The sequence below is a fragment of the Bactrocera dorsalis genome, chromosome 2 (genome assembly GCF_023373825.1).
Source record: "Bactrocera dorsalis isolate Fly_Bdor chromosome 2, ASM2337382v1, whole genome shotgun sequence".
Taxonomy (NCBI): Eukaryota; Metazoa; Arthropoda; class Insecta; order Diptera; family Tephritidae; genus Bactrocera; species Bactrocera dorsalis.
This window is the reverse complement of record NC_064304.1, coordinates 51,862,296-51,882,150: the sequence shown is the minus strand read 5'-3', so window position 1 is coordinate 51,882,150 and position 19,855 is coordinate 51,862,296. Positions and strand designations below refer to the sequence as shown.

Below are 19,855 nucleotides of genomic sequence, written 5' to 3'. Positions count from 1 at the left end.
TGCACTGATCTCAACGTCATACAATATGATCGTTGTCGATATAATATGTATTTCAATCGAAAGTGTTCGGTATATATTAAAATACATATGTATATTGTTTTGACTCATACAGCTTAAGGATATATGAATGTAGATATGTATGTACATATGTTCAGAATAATTTGTTACCATATAAAGTGTATTGAAGGACATACATTTTCCTTTATTATTATATATTTTAAAAAATCTATTTCAAGGACAAAAGACAAACCACTCAATTGTAGACTTGGCTGGTCAAGAGCAACATTAAAATATAATAGTAATGGTCCGTGGTACACTCAGTGCATTGTTGTGGAAAATATCTTATGCAGCCATATGAACTTAGTACTTTGCTGCAATGTGTTTAAATAGTTGTGAAATTCTCGTAAACTGCAATCCTTTACCATTTCTGTGATTTACACAGATGGAGTTATCCTCAAAGATGTCACTCTCACTTTCCGCATCACATGTGTTCTTATAGCTACATAGTGTACATACATAAGCTTGTAAATGAAGTTCACTAAAAAGGAAGCATATACATATGTAAATACAATTTTAATTTCAATACTCCAACAAATATGATTAAATAAGCACACAATGCAAGGAATATATAAGTGTAGACTACATAACTATATGAGTTAGTACCTACTTATCAGAGCTATATACATAGGTATTATATGGTTTTGACTCACTTACTTAATTTGTGCCTTCATGAATAGTTGTGTTAGCCTATGTAATCTCTGCTTTTAGACTGCCTTTAACAACTTTTAGATTTGCAATTGCTTTGCAAAATATTTTAAGTATGAAATTTTTAGTATTTGCAATATTTATTGAAGGAACTGTCGTATAACATTTATAAATCGGCTGAAATTTATCAGTTACATATTTTGAAACGTTTGTAACAATTAATGCATAGCTTTAACAACACTTGGAAATGTTTCGTATTTTAAAAAGTCATCTTGATGCTTTCAATGATTTATGTTGATGTTATTTGCGCAAATTATTTATTTTGAATGTAAAATACACATTTTCTTCAGTTGTGCATACTCGTATACCTAACTAAACAAAAGTTCATTAGCCGGATGACGTGGATTTTTTCACTATCTTCAAGTCGTGCCATTCGCCCGCTTGTCTGTCTGGTTCTCTGACAGCTAATTGAAAATATCACAATTTATTGTATATGTCATATATTTAAATAAATTAACAATGGTCACTTTGTATAGTTGACAACATTATTTTGATTCTTTACGAACAAGTGAAAGAATATCAAATATGGGCTGGACAAAGCTTATTTAACATGCACAATACGCCCAAGTAAAAATATCATTACAAAGGGTAAGACAAATGATTTTTTGTTATTTTTTAAGCCTAAAACAATTTAAACTGTCTTGTATTCACTTAAATGTCTTCAGTATATACCCAATCTCGCCGTTTGTAATAAGTTGAAGTGTATTTGTTCTACTGTGATTTCCTTTAAGTTTACATACTGAATTCTTTATTTGGAAAGTTATATTTATATTAGAGCGTATCGATTTACAGGGAACTAAAAAACGGAAAAATCGAATATGCTGAAAATATTATACGGCTCATTCGGAACCATATTGCCCAAGAAATTATGGGCCTAAACCAGGTATCTAGCCAGCGATTTTTTAAACCTTTAGGGATTATAATGGGTGGTCCATATAAAATTTTAAATTTAAAGATAGGGCGTAAAAGATTGAGTGTAGCGTTTGCTGTATGGCACGTAGAGCCGTCCTGCTGGAACCAAATGTTGTCCAAGTCATCTTCTTCAATTTGCTTCAAGAAAAATTGGGTTCGGTTCGCGTTATCGCTCACCATTGATGGTTACGGCGGTTCGTTCTTCATTTTCGAAGAAAAATGGGCCGATGATTCCACCAGACCAAAATCCGCACCATACAGTAATTCGTGCTGGGTGCATTGGCTTCTTGACGATCACGTGTGAGTGCGTGCTTGTTAATGTAATCATCGAGGTGGAAATGAGTCTCGTCCGAAAAGATGATTTTTCGGTCAAATTGACCATCCTCGGTCAAACGATCTTCTGCCCAATCTGCGAACTGTAGAATAGTGAATAGCGACCCATTTCGTAAATTTTCGACTTTTTACTTAATATCTGTCACTTTCCGAATGGTATTTGACGTTTCCAATGTCGAAATATAGATAATTCAAATATAAAACATTAGATGACCCACCCATAGAAATTTGGAAATTGTTGAATACATTGGTTCATTTCGATATTCTATTGATCATTTGTCGGAATCGGCTAGGCCGGACATCTATAATTCCCATATAACAGATTATTTAGATTTTTATTTTTGCTATACACTGTCTTAATTAAAAGTGAAAATAAACAACTGTGACATATTTAGACCCATAATTACTTAAAGAAAGTCGTATAGAATAATCCGTAAAACATTTCCGGCATATGCGATTTTGTAGAAAAGAGAAATCATTTTTTTATATGCGTTCGCAAAACTTTATTTTAACAATTTTGAGAAATAATTCAAATATATAAGGAGTAAAGTCAAAATTAAAATGCTGATGTTAGTTATATTTGGTCTATGACAAGTTTTCATCCGATCTAATCCACTAAATTTTATTAAAATAACTCAAAGGAATTATTTTTCCAAATTTTATAAGGAAACCTTGATTGATTTTTTATTTTTATACTGGAAAGTGAAAATATTATAATTAGTATTTTGGTTATTACAGTCTGAATAGTTTAGGATATTTGCATATCAAACTTATTAAGGAGCAGGTCCCACTTTTAAAAATTGTTGCAACCATAGATGGCTTTCCTAATAAAACTCGTTGCACTAAATAACAGCCATGTATCTTAATGTGGAACTTATTGGCGTTTTGTGGAGCAATGTATGTATACAGCAAACATAGTGTTTAGTAGTCTAATGCTACGTACACCACCAAAACAAAAGTATTTTATGATTCTATACAGACAGTTACACACAGAGAATTAGAAAACATTATTCAATAATTCTAAAAATTTTTAATATGTTAGATTTTTGAAGTCTTTGAAATTATTATGAACTGTTAATGATTTCTCTTACTCAAAGCTCAAAGTATTCTTTTACTAAAATAATGTCAAATTTGTTTATCAAGAATGATATACTCATACATGGCTTTTGCTAAAGGACAGTAATAGTACACTCGGAAAAAAACACTTAAAAAACGACCACATCCCGTAATGTGTGTAATAAATTCTTTCTATTAGGACTGCAGTAGTCCTTAAAATTCTACTATCTGTGTATTGCATTCCGTCTTGTTTTATATTTGTAAGTAACAATAAATTTGTCAACAGTTAGAAAAGCTTACTATTATATTAACAAACTTTTGATGTCAAAATTTATAAGCTGGTATTATATATATTTATGTATGTATATATAAATTATATTTTTACATTATATTGAATTATATACATAAATACATGTGTGAATACGCATGACCAGCCACAGATTTTGAAATATTCGATTGGTACCTTGAGAAATCAAATATGGCCGTGCGAATGCTTAACTAGCAACCGCTCTCCTTCTCCGGCCACATCTGGCTATCTCGAATAACATTGTTGCCATAACAACGGATGCCCCACAACCACCACCGTTTCTCTCGATATCTCTCGTTGGTTTCGTTTTCTCATCAGTTGCGCTATGCATTTTTACTTAGCTGCGCCATACATAACATAACCTGAATATTAATTATGTTGTCGCCCAAGAATTCAGAATTCGTATAGTATTGTTATTGGACACAGAAAAACTGTCCAATATGATCGTATAAATGGAATGAATTTCAACATGGTGTAAACGACGAGGGCGGAATGTTGATATAACAAATATTTTATTCCTATTGATTTTGCTTTTCCATTTGTATTATATGGTTTGGTGTACATAGATACGAAGTCATTTATACATCTCTGCGTGTCGGTTCTTTAGCTTATTATTGTTGTACCACTACACAAACCAGCTGCTAGGTTTAACCAATTTTTGAATACTTTTGAAATATAAGTACAGCTTGTAAGTGTTACTCAGTAGTGTTGAATATAATTATCTCTAGAAGAAACTTGCTTAATATTAAAATATTAATCATACAAATGAAATATTCCTTATAGGTAGTTTATTTTAAGCATATATGTATGTATACCAGTTTCGCTTTTCATATCACAATCTGGAATTGTGTCTATCTACTAGATATGTTAATGCATTACAGACAAGACAATTCTAATGAATAACATTTTTTATAAATTAAATATTTGGTTTCAGTGATTCAATTAGGGTTAAATTGTACTTAATACATATGGTATATTACTCAAGAGAATTTAAAACATACTCTGTGGGAAGATGCCGAAACACTCATTTAAAGATATTCGCTTTTTTTATTCAGTTATCATGTACTTAACTAAAGAGCCTAACTTTTAACAGAGTACATCAGAGAAAGGAAGTAAGTAAAAGTATCCATAAAATCTTATTCATACATATGTATATGCATGTCAAACAAAAGTACGGAAATTATTATATTGGGCACATAAGCATGAGGGGAACATATGAACCAATTTAATCAAGTTTTAGCGCTAGATCAAATTATGTTTATTTAAAATAACATGTCTATTTAAGACCCCTAATTTAAAGCCTCAACACCCGCGGCGTTAGTTCTGCTTTCTCCAGACTGGATAAGGAAGCAAAACAAATGGGTCTGGCAGTGAACGAGGGCAAGACTAAATATCTTCAGACGATGTCAGCCTGGAAATCCAACACAGGATATCTCTTGCCAACAGGTGCTACTTCGGACTGAGTAGGCAATTGATAAGCAAAACCCAAACTCTATAAGTCACTCATAATTCCCGTCCTGCTATATGGTGCAGAGGCTTGGACGATGTCAACAACTGATGAGTCGACGTTGCGAGTTTTCGAGAGAAAAGTTCTGCGAAAGATTTATGGTCCTTTGCGCGTTGGCCATGGCGAATATCGCATTCGATGGAACGATGAGATGTATGAGGTATATCACGACATTGACATAGTTCAGCGAATTAAAAGACGGCAACTACGCTGGCTAAATCATGTTGTCCGAATGGACGAAAATACTCCAGCTCTGAAAGTATTCGACGCTGTACTCGGCGGGGGAAGCAGAGGAAGAGGAAGACCTCCACTCCGTTGGAAGGACCAGGTGGAGAAAGACCTGGCTACGCTTGGAATATCCAATTGGCGCCACGTAGCGAAAAGAAGAAACGACTGGCGCACTGTTGTTAACTCGGGTATAACCGCGAAAGCGGTGTCTACGCCAATTAAGAAGAAGAAGACTTTAAAGTTAACCAGAAGTGCGAAAATTATTAAATTAGGTATATAGAAGCTTCTGAACCGATTTCATTCATATTTGTCACTAAGCTTTATTGGAGTTAAGAAAACATATAAACTTAATTACATTAAGACAATTTATTAAAGAAAATCAGTATATCACATATTAACCCATAATCGGCCTAAAATCATTTATACTGCTTAATCCATGATATTCTCTACATAATTTTGTTAATGTTTATGATACGTTGGTAAAGTCATCCGTAATAACAAAAATAATAGTATTGGGTATGTGGGTGTATGAACGGGGTAAAAAACTATTGATCCAATGACTTAATTTCATTGACATACTATCTAAAATATATACTGATTTTTCGAAATCATGTAAGCTATAGGTTCGGAACTCTCATATTCGGAATGAGTGGCTTTAAAAAGGTAAAGTTCATTATCTATCATTTTGGCGTTCCATAGTTTTATATTTTACAACCAATTTTTAAAGGAACAATACTATTCCACTCATTTAGATTTTTTTAAGTCTAACGAGCTTCTTTCAACGAATATATCTTTTGGAAATTAATTCAAAGACATGTAAAATTAAACAAGTTTTGACAGCTTTAGATTTAATAAAAAATATATTTAGTACTGAAATTAAGTAATCAGAGATTGTGATTTGAACATTCACATATTTATATATGTATGTATATATATAGTTATACTAGAGGACTCCGTCCAGGCCTTGCTGTGGCTATCATACTAATATTATAAATGCGAATGTAAGTTTGTTTGTTATGCTTTCACGCAAAAACTACTTAACCGATCATCATGAAACTTTGTACATATATTCATGAAGGTATTAAAATTTCTATAGAAAAATTGTCTGTCAAAAAATTGCCAAATATTTATTTATTCTTTATTTTTACGTAAAATAGACTCCGGCAGTGGTGGACTCTTCTTTCTCGACGCACCAGGAGGAACTGGAAAAACGTTTTTGCTTAGTTTATTATTAATGTTCGTCAGAAAAGACCAAAAAATAGCAGTTGCTGTAGCTTCGTCAGGTATTGTCGCGACGATATTAAACGGCGGTCGTGCGGCACATTCCGTTTAAAATTACAATTGAATTTGGCACAGGAAGATTCGCCCATCTGCAATTTTAGTAAAAATAGTTCACGGGGTAGTATGCTGCGTGAATGCAAGCTTTTAGTGTGGGATGAAAATACAATGTCTCACAAGAAGGCTATAGAAGCTTTAAACCGGACTCTGCAGACTTGCGAGATAGTAAAGATATAATGGGAGGCACGGTAGTTTTATTGGCTGGTGACAAAACCTCCCAGTGATTCAGAGGGGGACACCAGCAGATGAAATTCAAGCGTGCATTAAATCATCAAACTTATGGTCGGCAGTTGAAAAACTCCGCCTGAAAACGAAAATGAGAGTGCATCTTCATAATGACGTGGATTCAGGGCTTTACGCAGAAATGTTGTTGAAAATTGAGGAAGGTTACATATTACTGTCAAGAGAATTTTGTAATTTAGTAGAAAGTGATGTGGATCTCATTGCTAATGTTTTTCCGGAATTGTAAAAAAATTTGTGTAGTGATCAGTGGTTGCGTGCAAGAGCAATATTGACACCAAAAAATGAATTGTTAATAGGATCAACACTGACATTTTAAACGAGGTTCAAGGAAAAATGAAGGAATATTTGTCAATGGATACAATTATAGATACGGAACTAAGTACTTCATATCCTGTGGAGTTTTTAAATTCACTTGAACTATCGGGTGTACCGTCACATAAACTTCAATTGAAACTAAATATACCAGTAATGCTTATGCGAAATCTAGATGCTCCTCGGCTATGTAATGGAATACAAAATTGGGTGAGAACGTACCTGGTGCTACAAGGGAAATAGTATTATAATATCTCCGATACAAATTATTACGACTAAATTATTTCCCGTCAAGCTTAGCTTTACTGTAGTATAAACAAGGCACCAGGACAAACATTACAGGTAGCAGGGTGCATTTAGAAAACCCATGCTTCTCTCATGGTCAACTTTATGTAGCCTGTTCACGTGTATCTAATGCCCGGAATTTACACATATTTGCACCTGACGGAAGAACTTATAACATTGCCTTAAAAAATAATCTAGATTAATACTTTTCATTTTATTTTTTTAAATTGTTAGAATTCAGAATTATTTATTTTTGTTACGGTGAAATATATTTTAACATTAGTTGTTGCAATTCAATATGCATATTTTAAGGTGTTGAAACTTCATTGTCTGTAGTAATTTTTAAAAATTGTTGATCTAAGTCAAGCAATAAAATGTAGTTATCATATTGACTCATTTCTATTATTATGCCTTTATCTCTCCACTGCGGGCGAAGCCGCGGGTAAAAAGTTAGTAAAAGTATATTTATGAAACCAAAACGAAAACGTTAATTCTGTTGTAAGAACATTATATTTTTAGTTTTATTTTATAAATATTTTCAAATTTAGCTTAATTAATCAAAAGCCAAGAGGGCAATTTTTTTACTAAATTTTTCTAATGGTTGCTCCAATAATATTTCCTGTAAACTTTTTGATTACCAAATGAGTACCGTTGCATAATTGAGGTGAATAATAATAGGTGAATAATTCTCACCGAAGATTATGTGATGTTGGGTATGTGTAAAAAATAAATTTTTATCACTATTTAAAATATATATCATAGCCTGAAAACAACTGTTGTAACTAAAAATTAATTTCGTCAACTTCTACATTTTTGGCCGCTAATGTAGACTGGTTACTGAGCCAGTTCTGATCGAAAGAATTAATTTTTACTTAAAAAAAGATACTCTCAATTAATCAAGTGCTCTGCGAACTTGGTTACGGTTCTATTTTACTATTTTCAATACCTAGAAATTGTATTATTTCTGAAAAGGACTAATTTGCCACATTTTACCATAAGATCGATTGCTTAAACATTCGATAATCTCGATGTCTTATAGCATTGACAGACGGTATTGTTAATCCGGATTAATTCAGGAGTTAGTGAAGACAACTTTGTTGCTAACTCCCATTCAATCCTCAAAATTTTAGGTAGTTAGCTACATTTTCGTTGGTAACGTTGTTAAAAATATTTTTAATATATTTTAATATATTGTGAATGTAAAACAAGTTGTTTTTATAATTTTCAATAATAAAATAAGAAGTTTTATGTTACGATGTTATATTATGATGCAATTTCAAAAATAACATGTTCGGCTAACAAAGGCAATGTTTATCTTCTATCCATTTTCACTGAAAATATTATTAAAATGACAATCAACTATTTACGAGAGTTTTAAACTCGCATAGCTGCCGTCTGTCACCTACAAATTTGGATCTGATTAAGTGCGCAATTAATCCGGACTAATGGTGCCGTCTGTGAAGGCTATTAATAGAAAGCTAACTCTCTAAAATTTTCAGTATTAAATGGGAGTTAGCAACGTTATCTTTACTAACTTCTGAATTAATTCGGATTAACTGTGCCATCTGTCAATACTATAAGGTGATCGAAAAATGATTGTGCTGTCGGCTATCTCAGATAGTGGTAGGATAGAACCACCTAAAACTTCATTATCGTTTAAATGTTATATTGTTCTGTACAATGCTTCGAGGATATTTGTTAACAATGGCGCACTCATCTTAAATTATAATTGAACTTACTATCAACAACTAGTTCAGTAGCAACACTAGGAAAAATACATATATGTATACAAAAATTACTGAATTCTAGCAATAGCTATATGTTGTTAGTATTATTTTTATGATTCTTTTCTGTTAACATAAAAAATATCCTTTCTCCGTCCTTCGTTCTAAATTACTACTACAGCCAAATCGGTTAAACCGTTCTTGAGGTATTAATAGTGCAACTAAAACAACTCTCTTTAATATATACAAGTGTTGTATATATATTTATATTGTATAGTTAGACAATATTAAAGGTCTAAAGGGTTTTTAAGATCTCTCCAAAATTCAAAACAGGTTAAATCAAGAGCAAATGGAGGGCCATGGAGACATTGCACAATTACCAAGCAAGCCTGTTTTAAAGATAACGAAAGAAGTGGAAAAAGATAAAGCAAAAAAATAAAAATAAATGGCATGTATTTTAAAACGTAACTATATTTACACAAACGCTATGAAAGTACGGTTATTGGCCCAACTTATTGGAATTTGTTTTTCTTAGTGTTACTCATACCTAATTCATTTTAAGCTGCTGATTAACTGTTAGCGCACTATTGCAGCTAGTACATAACAGATGGTGCTGTATATGAGATGCCTTTAATTATGAATTGTCAACTGACTAAAATGTTCACATACTAATATCATACATATTTTAAATTCTCGCAACATACTGCAACAGCGAGTACATATAATAGTTTTGTTAACCTAACGGTTATTTGTATCAAATATAACTTATCGAGTTAGTAGTAGTAGAGTAGTTAGTAGATATAGCGTTATATACTGTTGAAAAAAATAGAAAAAACAAGTTCCACTCCTATACTTAAAACCAAATTGTGTATGAAAATGATTAACATAAAAGCGATATCACATAGATCACTGATAACGAAACTTCATTGTACTCTTCTTTTTGAGAAGATTTCGTTTTTTATAATTACCGTAATTTACGATCTTATGAACAAGCACGTTTTCGCGAATATTGCACGTTCTTTTCTGTTAGTTCCCTAAAAAAGAGTTTAGATTTAACCATTCAAGTACGTTTAGTTACAAATTATCAATTTTGTGAAAATAACTTATTCAAATCGACTTTTATATTCCAAATGGTTCGCGGAGTGTACTGTACAGCACAAAAAAAAATGAATTGGAGGCTTTAAACCAAAAAATAAAAACAACTTTGGGAAAAAGTAAAAGCCAATGGGTACGGCATTGATCCTTCAACTTGTGCCAATATGGTTAATTCTTTGCTATGATATTTTTAAAAATAAATTATTTTTCAAAGGAAAAAAATAAAGATTGGTTTGGTAAAAGAATATTTAAAAAACATGCTTCTGTTCCCTATGAAGTAATGAAGCATACCTAGTCCCTTACGAAATATTTTATTTCAATTTTATTCTAATTCTATTACTTTTTCCACTGAAAAATAATTGTATAAATCAACTTCAAACTTATATCAGGTATTAGAATTTTATACCGGCGGTTTCGTTTTCACTTTTATTCATATATAGTAGTTTATTATAATATTATTAAATGTATATCATATCGTAACATATCATATCTATATCTCATTTAAGGGTAGCCTTGTTTATGGATGATTTATATAACGAACGAAAAAAAATTTATTATTTTTTATGTTAAAGCCCAACATTTTTCAAATAACACCTATACTTTAACAGAAAAAAATAATGCTTTGATTCTCACTTGCCCCATTAAAAGCGGTTTTTGTATTTTTTTTCAGTATTTATTTTGAAGCAAATGTTACATGAATAGTAATAAATTAGTCTTAATATTATCCCTTGATTATAAGCGATTAAAACGGCTGAAAGACAATGTTGTTTCGATATTCTTAAATAAGGAATGCCATTGCCAAGTTTCCTTTGTTATAGCGACATTTCATAATACGTTTTATTTTTCTAAAAATGTGTAGCTATTTTTAATTACGTAAAATAACTTAAATAACAAGAACCATATCCATAACATATGTAAGAAAGTTGTCAGTACTATTTCCAAATAAGCAGTTATTCAATAAAATGGAACCCAAGCAACGAAAACAATATTTGGAACTGTTAGTAAATATGCCTACTAATATCATGTGAGATGGCTTAAATAATTATATGAACACAGAGTTATAATTTGGTTCTAATTTCCAATGGAATCATCATTGGAATACTTTTCCTGAGAGAAGTATAATTAGCCTGGGCGGTCAAATGGTGTCAGTTACACATATTTATCTTTGATTAAACTGGGCCCGAAATAGTTTTAGATCGGTTACGTAATGGCCCACATTTTTTTATTTCTTACTTATGACTTACCACTTTTGATTGTTAAAAAAAAAATAATGTCTAATATATGTACATACATATATCAGTTGACAGCCAGTCAGAGTTGCTTGCTAGAATTTTTACTTTTCTAAAAAGTTTTCTGATCGATGTATGTTTCGAATATTTTTTTTCTACATATATATTTTCAAATTATTTTTTTAATTATTTATTTATTTCAATAAATTTGGAATTTTTAAAAATCATTGCATCTGAAACATTGAAAATTTATTTTTTTTTCATATATTTCAATTTTAGGCCGGTTATGTAGAATTCGTCTTTCCCTTTGTTGTGCATACATATGTATATGCAAGTGAGCATATAAATGTGTTAAAACTAGTGCTATTGTACCTCTCTTTGTTTTTTGTTACTCAATAAACCATATATGACAATATGAACAACTTAATTGAGCGCCAACGTACATGTATAACTGAAAATATATTTGTACTATGTGAATGATGCACATAACTTAATACCAATTGTATTTCTGTTTGACAATAGCCACTTGCAAAGAATTTCTTTTGAAGCTGCACACCCACGGTACCTAATAATAAGGATATATATATCAAAACATATTAAACTCTTACCAAATATATCAGATCGGTTTTATAAAAAAGTAAGCAAATAAATTTGGTAAACAAACAAGTCATTAATTTATTTCTCACAAGTAAATAGTTATATATGTGTATATCATAAAATATATTAATTATAACTTTGAAATATGTATATATTATAAACATCCAGCCAAAGACAAAGAAGATACAACCTACCATTTCAATTGTGTTTAAGAAAAATCAACGATGTAAGTGTGGCCTCGTGTTACGTATACTGAAGGTATACCGGATAGTATACACTCAGGATACATTCAGTATACGTATACGAAGTTGCACATGTTCACAACAACCACAAAAACTGCAAGTCACTAAATGCACAACTAATTAAATGGATTACAAACAACGATAGCAATTACCAAAAATATATAAAAATATTGCAGTTATGAGCTCCGTAATTATTGTCATTCCAGTTTATAGAGATGATTAGTTGGGGTCGCAATGTCTTACAATTGATAAAGTTGCTCCATTAGCTGAAATTTCCTCCATGTGTTAAAGTCTACGTATATACATATACATATAAAAAATAAATGCGCCTTCCACAACAGTCCACTGAAAACGTTAAATCAATTAATTATTTTTAACTAAATGAATATATTACTGAAGTGAATTGTTATTTATTTCATAGTAAAACTATAATTAGACACTAATGTATGTTACACCGGTAATTAAATTAGATGTAAATTATTTGAGTTCAACCTTTATAACACGTATTCACAATGACTAACTGCTCCGGCGATTCAGCAGCAACTAATGGACATGGAAATCAGGGAAAATGCAAGCGCTCTTTACTTGTGAGTTTTCATTGTCCTTTTTCATTTGCTTCTCTCGTTTTTACGTATTTCATTTTCTTACCATCAATTCGTTTTCACAGTACCTTACTGAAGGATATGCGCCACGAGAAAACTAAAGGGAGTGTAGAGAGAGCTGAATAAGAAAACGAATGAGGGAGGTATACAAAAAGTACTGTGAAATGAAGGGCATAATGATGTAGATAATACTAAAGTCATAACTTTTGTAACAAATATTTATAACGATAATATGAGAATTTCTATAAGGTATGTGCAATGATATTTAATCACTTACCGTACTTTATCGCCATCTGTTCTCATTCATAGTTGATAGTATGTGAACATATCTGATGTAACGAAAAAAGGACTTTTGATTAAACGAATAAGATGGTGAAGAGGAACCAGAAACAAAACAGAGAGCGGCTTGCGTTTAGAGAGTTTTTGAGAAAATTCACCCATTGAGTTTGAACTTTCGAAAACATGTCACGCTACTCTTTCGTATACGCCGGTACAATAAAGAAAACACAAACACACTACAGTGAAAGCTAGACAATCGAAAACTAGTAAAATTCTTATCACCCTTGTAGTAACCTGACTCTGTTGCTTTCGATGGCGATAAACTGTGCAAAGTGCAGATAAAACGTCGCCTTTTATTAAACTTCATCCAATTTCTGTTGAATTATTATGTTCATAATCCATTTTACAGTTATGCGCTGTTTGCAGCGTTTAGAATTGGCAACATCTGTAATTCAAGCAATTGCTAGTGAGCTTTGACGATAAAATGGTGGCGCATGTAACTTTGGTGGTAATGGCATTGAAATTGGTTTTAGTTATACATATATTGTATAAATATTTACATTTGGCGCATACTATATATATACATAAATATGGAAATCGGAATTTAAAATAAATACCTTTTTCATAAAAACAACTTAAGCAAAATACTCGTACATAAGAATTTAGAAACGAAATTGTTTTCAAATTCACATTTTTTGGACTTTGCGAACTTCGTGCTCAATACTCTAGAGCATTGGTCACAAACTTACATATTTAAATTAAAAATTAAATAATTACTTTTTAATTTTTACCCCATCATCGAAATTAAAAACGACCAATTCATTCAAATAATATAAATATGTATATATTTATATTTATAAGATGAAAAATTGCTTGCAATACACTTAGATATATTTTAGAATATCTAATATTAAAACCCGGATATACATACATACATAAATACTGCATAAATATTTATATGTCTTCATTTAACAACCGTAAATAATTTTTTAGTGTTGCCTACTCTAAATTAGTCGTTTAGTTATTATTGTTCTCTCTCCGTGCTATAAAATCACACGTTTTACTTAAGTATTAACTATAAAAGGTGAAATTATCATAAATTACTATGTTTGTGGCTTCTTTAAGAGCTTGGTTTAGAAATGAGTATAATATTTGGCCACCACACAATATGGTCAGCTTACTACGCTATTACATTGCTTTCGAATATTTTCTACGCCACCCACAGTAATCTCATTCGACATGTCACTTTGGATATTGTACATATTTCCTGTCTAAATGCATTTTTTGTGCTTAAGGATACAAGAGAACAGGTCTGCTAATCTCTCTAATCACCCTTTGTTGTAGGAATACAAAAATTCTCTCACAAATTTTATATACATACACCTAAATGTATAAAACCATTTGTACTTAGTTATTCATTTATTTAGGTAACCTACAGCACGGTTCATACACACTGTGTAAACAAGAAGATATTTACGTAAGAACAGTTTTTCCGCAACCAAAACACCTTCACGTTTGTGCATTTAATAAGAAGGACCTTTAGTATCCACTGTGGCTTGTTACGACTGTGGTACATCCAATGTCTTGCAACTTTATAGACCGTCAACTACTCCAACGATCTAATGCGTGAGCTAAAATTCAAAATTTATAATATTGCACAATTTACCCAATATAAAGCGCAAACTTATGAGTTCAAAAAGTACGTGCCACACTCGCGTGTGTTTTTCGGTAAATACGCCCTCATTTCACCCACTGAAGTATGCTATGATTATATGGCGGCTGGCAAACGGCAATTGGCAAACAAAGCATCACCACCAAGTTGTGCTTCTGTGTGAAGTGATTCCATTGATACAATACAGTATAGAAGTACAACCACAATGAACCTCCGGTGTTTTAAGAAGTCAACCGAAACTTTCTCCCTTAACGGCCGCAGCCATCAAATATACCGTTTAGTTGAACAGCATCAACTTAAGACTTGGGCTTGTATAACCAAAATCGTAATTATAGGGTAGTACCATGTACGCATATGAGGGTAAATTTTTCGATCAAAATTGTTTCTGGGTGACATTAGATGTAGTATAATATCATTAGATAAATAAGTTTCCATACAGACTACTGTTTTCAGAAATTATACACACCTTCTCTGGTTCAATAAATACTAGACCTTAGTGAGTCTTGTAAGTGCGTTAAATGACATCGAAGTTTGAAGTGTACTCTTGTTAAATTATTGAAATTAGAAAGAAAAACAAATACGGATAAGAAACAATGCTATGTTTTAATAAATAATATTTTTATTCATGCCGAAATTTACTAATAAGGGCTTAAAAAATGACATTTAGTAGGAATAACATTGTGCTACTAACTTAAAAACTTGTTTTTAAACCAAATATTGGAAACTTATAATTAGTACTTAGTATATTTCTTCAGGACTTGCTTATGGAAGATGAAAAATTTTAGTAAGAGTTAAGAGAGAGAGTATCGATATTGTCCGTACTCAACCTTTGCTATTTTGTTATTGTGGTTGATTTCTATCAAGCGCGGCATGTGCATTTAATAGTCATATGTCGCGTGATAGGAGTTTTTCACGTAGATATTTGGCTGTTTCTTTAGCTATGGAAAAATTTTATACAGTAATTCACAGCTTATTTTTTGATAAGTACTATTTACAGATTATTTATTTTAAAAATATCTTAAGTGTACATTCAAAGATAAGTTAATTGACATTGCGCACACAAACAAAAACATTGAATAATTTTTCCTTAGAATATTCACAGCAAAAAGAAAAACAAAATAAAAAGTTCATCGATGTCACAGGTTACTTCGTTCTCTTATCTAAACTTAAAACACAAGATTTATTTTAGAATTAAATAATGATTTTTGTAAATTAATGTTTTGTAGGATAACCTTTTTGTTTTAAAACCGATCTCAGCTGGCATTACATTGAGCTAAAAACTTGTTTAGTGTATTCCGTAGATATATTTTCTCTCTCCACCAGTAATACTTTTTTAAGGTAATGTTGGTTACTAATGTGATGTTTTCGTATGGTTTCCATATATTCTCTATTACGAATGATCTCTACGACGGCCAAAGGGGGACAGTTCCATATAAGCCACATTTGTATTAATTGTGATTCGTGTTTCTGGTCAATGCCTTGGTGGAATGCAAACCTGCCTCTCTGCACTTTGCAGTAAATTATTTTTTAGTAAATTTAAATAAATAGTTTTATCCACAGTTTGGTCTATAAAAACTAAATTGACGACACCAACGGACGACATACAGCCCTAAATCATTAAGTGGCTTACACCATGTTTTACTGTTTCACGTAGGTTCTTCGGTTCAAACTCCGCATTGGACTTACACCATATGAAAGACTTTCCAGCGGAACCGAAGAGGTTGCAATTTGCTGAAAGAAGGTTTAGCAAATAGTACTAAAAATAATCCGATGTACCACTGAAATCAAATTTTCCTATTCTTACTAAGCGGTATACAGACTGCAATAACAGTAAGAGTTTGCACACGAAATAAGCTGTGACGCCAATTAGCCTTGTATTTTTGTTGTTTATATTATTCTTAGGAAGAAATTAGTTTGAATCTTTTTGTTTCTGTTTGCAATGTAAAATAACTTACCTTTGAATGTACATTTAACATTTTTTAATAAACAATCTATAAAAAATATTACAAATTTTCTTTTAAAGAAATATACACATGAAATATGCTGTGAACCACTGTATAGATCATGCTAATTAGTATAGTTTTCTAAACTCTATATTTTTTTAGGTCCTGTGGAAACGAGAAAATATTCTAATGTTTTTCGTTTTTTTTTGTTGTTTTTTTTTTTAATTATATATGCAAGAACATATTAAATATATTGCTTTCTAAAGACTCCACCAAGAGAAATTCAATTTGCTTTTGCAAAATCCTTGCACACTGCACATATTGCAAGGCACAAAAACAAAATACACACGAAAATAATATGTAATTACGGGCACATATGTTACACCAAAAGCCATGTTAATTTTCGTGCAATGCAGCGTAGCAAAATCATTTCAACCCTTGGCTAGTCGTCATGTGCATACTTATGTAGACATATAAACATTTCGTAGATATTTTTGTTTCAGCATTAGGTGCTTTCGTGCTCTTGCATATTTTGCTGAAGGATTTTTGCATTTCGTGCAATCGTACAAGAGCAAGAGAATTTTTCTAATGATTATAGCTTTTTATTCTAATCTGCTTTAATGCTTACAGGGTTTTGATTATATTTCTAACATTATAAAACATGAATATGCCTGGAAACCAGTAATTTGAATAATTTTAACAGATATAAAGCTAACTTACATATCTTCCTAGAAATATTTAAATATTATTGCAAAAACTTACTGCATATCATTAAGCAGGATATCATACTTTTACAGTGACAAAACTAAATCTAATAAAATGCTTCATTCTAACTATACATAAGAAAAAAGTATACTTTGATTATTTGCAGTGAAAACTGTTAAGCTGAATAAGATAATACTAGACATAGTTTACTTGTTCACACTTGAATTTAATTGATAGCACTTAGTAAAAAAGATAAAAACTAGTCAGTTAAACTTAAAAATCAGACTGTATGTGGTTATTATTGAAATATACCGCATACAAAATTCTGAATAAAAAAATTTTGGATGTATGGTCAATAATTCTGTATATATATAATTTAGTATTTTTCTCAGTTAACATATATTATTATTTGAATAAAATATCAATATAAAAAAATATGAACAAAGCTCTTATGTATGGCTACTAATATTTATCAAGGTTATTGGTAAAAGGCGTTGCTTGCCATTACGAATTTTTGTGAAGATTTTTTGCCAAATAAGAAAGTTTTCCATACAAGGACATGGCTTTGGTCGTTCAATTTGTATGACAGCTATTGGCTAAAGTGGTCCTCTATCGGCGGTTCCGACAAAAGAGTGGCCTTCTGGAGAAAAAGGATTGAAATTTCAAAAATTGAGGGTACGTATATATATATATAGACGGATAGACAGATAGACAGGGCTAAATGGAAACAACTCGTATTGCTGACCATTTATACTTACATATATAACACTTTCTTATAGGTGTTACAAACTTTGTGGCAAACTTAATACACCCAGTTCAGGGTATAAGAAATTGAGTGTATTTATTGAATTGTTTGAAAGTAATGAAGTGTGGACCTGCCTCAACATAAGTTTAGGAAAGCAAAATTCAAACATCACCTTATATATGTATGTATGCATATCATTTCTTTAAGCAAACTAGCACATGTACTAGTGTGCTTATATACATATATGCATGCGTAATAAATAGGTCACTCAACTGAATGCCAAGAAGTCCAATAAAACGAGCTTATTATATGACAAGTTGCCTTTAGCAACGCAATGGCATTTGATTTTATGGTTGTTTTATTGTCTTAGTTATGTACGATACGTGGCAGCATTGTTTAAATTATAATTCTCAATTTATATTATGATGAATATTTGCATCGGTGATTTGATTTGGTTGTTCGTAAGTATAGTTATTTTTGTGTGAAAAATATTAAAGATGAGAACATTTGTATTAATTTTATTATATATGAACGATTGTAGTGTTAACTCCACGAATTGTGGGAGACGGCGCAAAGAAAATACTAGTCCATCGGTAAACGGAATTAAATCTGGCTATCCGGTTTGACTTTTTTGGCTGATTGTCTATTATTCAGTGCATTTAAATCAGGAAAACTTAAAGAAAACTCGTTCGTTATTGTAATTATAATTATCCTAGTTTTTTGATTTGAAGGTAAAAGGTGGAAGGATACCGAGCAGAGACATAAAAAACTTAAGTTTTTAAAATAAATTATAAAAATAGTGACTGGAACTCTGCAAATAAGACGCAATAAAAGATAACTACTTTTAGAAATTATGTACGAATTTCCTTAAGCTAAAAAACAAATTCATTTTTAAGCACACACATAGGTATATGTGGGTACACTATTTTGAGCTATGTGCAAAAGAGAGCATGTGTACAGCTCTCCATGACCACATTGTGGAGAGAATCGAAGAATTTATAACATTAGCAGTTTAAATGTAGAAACATAGGAGATAGATGGAGATCAAACAGAGAGAAAGCTTTGCCAATTTGTAAAACTAGTTTTAACTGCTATTGCACAGCTGATCGAGTAGCTTTTTTAAAGGTAATCAGAGCTATCCTAACCGATCATTAGTGCATCCAAATGGATTGGGAAATGTTGTGTGGTGCACTGAGAATAAAATGAAATATTGTCAAACATATTTATTAGTCGGACACTGGAGTTATAGTACTACTAATTATATTCACTAAATCTGACCAAATATAATATTACACCAAAACAGAAACACTTGAAATTCAGATCGTAATGATCACTAACTATCTGTATTTGTGGTATGCGAAATAAAAAAATACCTTGATTGGCTTTTATTCTTATCTTGGTAAGATTAGTTTAATTTATGAGCAAATTCAAAACATATTATTCACACTGTTCAATCGGTAGTCAAGTCAGTCAACCACATTCATACCGTTACAAAGTGTCACAATATTTATGTGGCATCAGCTTTAGCACGAAACGCATCCACATTTTTTTTATTTATAAAACTAAACTTGTGCATTGATATTTGAGCAGTTCCGTTTTTGAATCTGTTAAACTTTCACACTTTTAATTGCAGGAAATATGTATTGTATTTAATATTTTGCTTCTTACTAGTTAGGATACCTTTGCCGATGTTCGCTCTTTTCAACGTTTAGTGTTCATATGAGCTGTTGTCGCAG

General features: G+C 31.3%; 1 long non-coding RNA gene across 1 annotated transcript; it reads left to right on the top strand.

Moving 5' to 3' along the window:
• Window positions 1–8,491: 8,491 nt before the first annotated feature.
• Window positions 8,492–13,290, top strand: LOC105226089 (uncharacterized). Its single transcript, XR_007421688.1, has 2 exons — window positions 8,492–13,024; window positions 13,085–13,290. It is a non-coding gene; the product is annotated as an uncharacterized LOC105226089 (long non-coding RNA).
• Window positions 13,291–19,855: the final 6,565 nt, after the last annotated feature.